Source organism: Fukomys damarensis, unplaced genomic scaffold (assembly GCF_012274545.1).
Source record: "Fukomys damarensis isolate Sample0158 unplaced genomic scaffold, DMR_v1.0_HiC HiC_scaffold_38, whole genome shotgun sequence".
NCBI lineage: Eukaryota > Metazoa > Chordata > Mammalia > Rodentia > Bathyergidae > Fukomys > Fukomys damarensis.
In genome coordinates this window covers 68,914,268-68,920,267 of record NW_022900950.1, presented here as the reverse complement: position 1 = coordinate 68,920,267, position 6,000 = coordinate 68,914,268, and the positions used below count along the sequence as shown (strand labels likewise).

The 6,000-nt window shown below is 34.6% G+C and overlaps 1 pseudogene; it reads left to right on the top strand.

The window, feature by feature from the left end:
* The window catches only part of LOC117284607, an 85,827-nt pseudogene that overhangs the window by 578 nt on the left and 79,249 nt on the right, over positions 1 to 6,000 (top strand).

Sequence of the window (6,000 nt, the reverse complement as noted above, 5' to 3'; positions counted from 1 at the left end):
CTCTCTCTCTCTCTCTCTCTCTCTCTCTCTCTCTCTCTCTCTCTCTGTCTCTCTCTCTCTGTCTCTCTCTCTCCTTATTCCTTTATTTCACTTCTCACCAATACTCTTGTATTTGTACATTCTAATTTTTCAAGCTTTTATCCTGTATCCTGTTCTGTCTTTCTTCTCTTCTCTTTTTAACCTCCCATCATCCTACCTGTTGCATATTTCTCGTTCCTCTTTGTCATACCTGCACCTCTGGCTGCCATTGCCTATTCCCCCACCTCTCCACCTTTCATGATATTCGGATATATAAATATTTTAATCTGCTACTCAGCACAGTTCTATGAAGGCTACCACAAGATGACCATAAATGGTACTATTCAAGTTAAAACGCTTGTCTGCTCTTATTATCTTTTCTCATATATAGACACCATTTCTATACATTAGAAAGAAATTAGAAGACAGCACATATGGGGAAAAAATGTCCAAGCGTCATAATAAACACTTTTCAAGTACAAAGAAAGAGCTCGACTTACAGGCAAGCAAGGCTTACAGAATACCAATTAGGATGAAAAGCGAAGCTGACCATGACATATCTTAGTCAAAATCCCAGATGTCTCACAACACAATTTTAAAAGCCCTTAGAGAAAATCAAAGTTAAACCCATTAGGACGACAGCAGACTTCTCAACACAAACTTTAAAGGTCAGAAGAGCTTGGAGTGAAGTATTTCAAGTGCTAAAAATAAACAACTTCCAACCCAGGCTAATATATACTGCGAAACCACTTTTCAAAATTGATGGAGCAATGACATTCCATGACAAAGAACACCTTAAGGGGTATATGAATATCAAACAAGCACTACAAAATATAACCCTAGATAGATACAATGAAGATAAAGCCAAAAAGATGATAGAATGAATACATCAAGCAAGGCAAATAGTTAAATAAGGAAAGAAAAAAAAGAGGCAACAGCAAGAAAAAGAACACAATCACAGGAATAGATCAATGCTTTTCAGTTGTAATTCAATATAAAGACCCTCAAATCCCTAATTAAAAGACACAGATTGGCAGACCAGATAAAAAATCCAAAGTCTATTGCCTTCTACTAACTTCTCTAGTCCCAAAAGAAATTTGTAGACTAAGAATCAAACAATAGAAAAACATTATTCTATGCACCAGGACCTTGAAAGCAAGTGGGAGTACAAATTTTATCATTAAAGACAAATTAAATTTCAAGCTACAGCTGACCAGAAGAGGCAAATAAAGGTCAGTGCCTACAAGTGAAGTAAAAAATTCAACAGAAAGAGACAGCATTGTGTGTGTGTGTGCGTGTATATACATATACATATATATACATATATGTATATGTATATATATATAATATTGGAGTAGATGACTTTATAAAAACACTGCTAGACATAAACAACCGAAAAACTCCCAGTACAATCATAATTGGTGACTTCAATACCCTAATATCACAAAGAACCAGATCACTTGAACAAAAAAATCAGCAAAGAAATATCAGAGCTGAACCACACCTTCAAACAAATGGACTTAATAAATATCTATGAGAGTTTTGCCCTACTACAGCAGAATAAACATTCTTCCCAGCAGCACAGAAAACTTCTTTCCAAAATGCACCTAAAGCAGTCCAGAATGCCTGTTTAAATGCAAAATAATCAAAATCCCCTCTAACACATTGTCAGATCATTGGGCAATGAAAATAGAAATAAATTAAAAAAGAAAACATAGAAAATTTATAAATACCTGGATGCTGAATAACATAATTTGAACACTCAGTGGGTTACCAAAGAAATCAAATGAAACTAAATGATTTCTAGAATCAAATGATAGAGCTTATGGGACACAATGAATGCTGTCCTAACAGAAGAGTTCATTGGAGTCACCACCCACACTAGAAAACTTGAGCAAGCTCAAAAAAGTAAAATCACTTAATGATGATGCTCAAGATAGTAGGGAAATGAGAACAGGCCAAACTCAAAGCTAGGTTAAGAAAAGAAATCAGAAAATGGCAATTAATGGAATAGAGACATAAAAACAATATAAAGTATCAATGATTTGAAGAGGTGAGTGAAAGAGTAAACAAAGTAGATAAATCTTTAGTCAAACTTATCAAAAACAGAAAGAAAAAATAAAATCACACCAGCGCAGTTAGGAATGATAAAGGCACGATCACAGTGGACACCCCTGAAATCTAGATCTTTAGTAACTACTGTGAAGAATTGTACTTTAGCAAACTGGATCTCAAAGAAGTGGACAGACTCTTAGGCATATATGAATTAGCAAAGCTGAACCAAGAAGATATAAAAGTGCTGACCATTCTAATAAGAAGAATGAAATTGGGGCAGTAACAACAACAACAGCAAACCTACCAAAGAAGAAAAGCCCAAAAACCTGCTGAATTCCAAAAGACCTTCAGGGAGATTATAACACCAATACTTCTTACACTATTTAATGAAATTGAAAAGGAAAAAATGATTTACAAACTCTTTCCTGAAAACCATCATAACTGATTTCCAAACCATACAAGGATCCAACTAATAAAGAAAACTACATACCAATTTTTGTAATGACCATAAACACAAAACTCCTCAATAAGATATTGGCAAACAGAATACAATAAATCATCAAAAGGATCATATGTCATTGCCAAGCTGGTTCAGCCAAGGGATGGAAGGATGGTTCAGTACTTCTAAATCAACAAATGTAACACATCACATACACAAAAACAAGGACAAAAAGAATCACAATGTCATGTCAATAGACACCAAAAAAGCTTTTGACAAAATTCAGCATCCATTCTTCATTTAAAAACATAACTTGAAGAAAATAGGTATAAAAGAATCATATCCCTGTTTGATAAATGCCATTTTGGACCAACTAATGGGAAACATCATATTAAATGGGGAAGAGGAGACTCTGAAAGCTCTACCCCTAAGATCTGAAACAAGAAAAGGATGTCCACTGTCATCACTCCTTTTTTAAAATTGAGTTTATTGGTACTTTTTAGGTATACGGTTCAGTTACATTCATTATTGGGATCTTGTTCCTTCATGTGACAGGTGTTGGTTCTCATTTTCATCACTCCTTTTTAATACAGTACTCAAAACAGTAAGCAGAACATTTCAGCAGGAGAAAGAAATAAAGATGTGTGTGTGTGTGTGTGAAAGAAAAAAACAAACTATCTTTGCTTTTAGATAACATGATTCTCTACACAGAAGACCAAACACATACACAAAAGTCTCTTAGAATTAAATTAGACCCCCCCTAGTGAAAGACTTAATCAATAAATGGGAGTCTGAAATGAAAAGACAACTCTGAGAAGAAATGTTCAACATCACTGACCATTAGAGCAATGCAAATTAAGACAACTTAAGGCAAATTAAGACATTTTATTGAAAGCCAGGAAGAATGACAATCATTAAGAAATGAAATGATAACAAACACTGGCTAGATTATATTGGACAATACAGATTTTCACCAAATCCAAACAGATTACTATTCACTGGAAACAAAATGAAATTTGACGGATCTTTCAATAAAATTGTTATTCAGGACAAACTCAGGACTGTGTAGTTGAATCTAACTTGACAAAAATAAAAGAAAATACTCAATGAACTTTAATATGAATGCTTCTGATAAAAAGTCTTTTTGGAACACAAGAATCTCTAGTGAGCAAGGTAGGCCAATTTTAAAGCATCCTTACAAACCACCTGTTCATATTGATCCTTTTGGTTCTGCAACTTTAGTCAGTGAAACCAATATTGGTAACTGAAATCAAACTAATGTATCAAAGTTAGACTTTTTTGGTGACTGGAATGATCTAATTTTTGCTAATGAAATTATTAAAGCATGGCATAAATTAGAGCCTACTTGGGAAGCACATGATGCAGACCAACCCAGCAACAAGACATGAAGGACAGCAAGAGTACTCCTGAGATCAGTAATAATTCCAAACATGGAGCCCAAAACATGTCTACTATATCTAAAAGAGAAAGTCACTTGGCACAACCAAAGCATTTGAATATCTACAAGCACTTCAGTGCAGACATCTTTCTTGACAACTCACACATCATTAAACCAGTGAAGATGGAGGAACACAAAATGTGTGTAAATATTCCACATATTTTGGGTGCAACAACAAACTTGGCTATGTACTCTAAGTAAGAATTCAAATGGTGAAATCAGTAATGTGCTTGTGTCTGGGAATAATCCTGATGTTCCAGTAAGTGTGACTAGCTCTGAATCAGTTCTTTCAGGAAGTTCAAAACATATTAGCACAGAAATTGCTACTGGTGAGAAATCAAGTACTCTGACTATCCTATACAGTCATAACAGATGAAACTCAGAGACCTTAACAAAATGGGTAGATCTTCAAAGTGTACACTTGCAAAGCCTAAAAACTCTCACATTCTTTCTCATTTCAGTCAAAATTATATAGCAGGGCATGACTGCTACCAAAATTACACAGAGTCTAGAGAAAAAGAAAAATGTCAACTCATGGGAGGCTGACTCACGGCAATCTTTGGCGAAACTTTCTGAACCTTTGAAATAGTCTTTAGAAGTGGAAGAAGAAAGAAATAGAAAGTATTCTCCTGAAGAAACTCAGAGAAAAAGACAAAAAGCATTTGTTCAAAGAATGGCCAGAGCCCGGACATCATCTGTAAATTCAGCTCCCATTCAGTTTCTTTAGTGGAATATTAGTTGCAAGACAAAAACTGTTGATTAACTACCTATAATAGGAAGTATTCTTTTCAATTTCTCTGTGAGAAACAATGCTAATTTATAAAGCATGGAATTCTTTATTATTTAATAAATCAGTGTTTGCAGTGACAAATGAAACCGGAGATATATGTGAAAGTAATTATAAATAATAGAAACTCAGGGACATTCAGAATTATGCAATACAATTATACAGAGGAAAAAAAAGAGAAACAAAGATACATCTTTTGGAAATGGCAGATGGAGGGAGAAGGGAGGGGGAATAAAGGAAAGCAACATAAAAAGACTTAAAATGTGTCATAACCATGTACCAAATACTCACAGTGAAAGTAGTCATTGTGTATTGCTGACATGTACTGGTGAACAAATAAAAATTCAAAGCAGTAATTCCAGATGAATTCAAAACTTAAACGAATAAAGTGCCCTGAGGAAAGTGGAAGGTTTTGATATATAATCAAGTCCGGATGGCTGATTAATAACTAATAATGAACTTCATATTTGTCTAATTGAGTTTCCATCTGAGAGACTGAAAGGGACCTTCATTCTCTTCTATTGGCGAGGAAAAAAATCAAACCTCCTAAATAAATGTTAAAAGAAGTGACACACAAGAAAAGAAAGGCAAGTCCCCTCGATTATGTCATTAATCTTGCTTATTTAATATGTTGATTGTATCTGAATAAAGGCATTAGAAAAAGTGGTGGTCGTGACAAGCACAATTTGTCAATGTGATAAACAGAGCGTAGTTTTGATTAAGTAAAACTAAATATGTGAGAGAGCCTCCCAAATTTGCATATGTTCTCACACACACATATATACAAACCCAGGAGAAAGTCATGGGAAAAGGATATTATTGTTGATTAGTTGCTGGAGTGGTGTGCATGAAATAAAAAGAGGAATTTTCTTTGCCTTTATCAACCTTTGTTAATCACTTCATTTCTTTAAACAAGCACATACAAGTTTAATTTGAGATGCAGAAAAAAATTGGGTTAGACTAGCTAAACAACATTGGAAGTAGACTGTCCTTCAAAGTATGAGCTGCATCAAGACGGTGAGACCTGCTCAGACGTGCTTCTTTGCCTAAAACTCACAATGCTACCTTGCAAAGGAAAATATCAGCAAATTGTGTGTCTGTCACGGATGCTATGACATTAGTCCTGATGAAAAATTACAATTAATTAATTCTGTAGTCTCTAACCACGCATCCTGCCTCTGTATCAGAACCTCACAGCCCAAAATAGCAGCTATTAGGGGAATAGAGAAAGTGTTAGGCAGA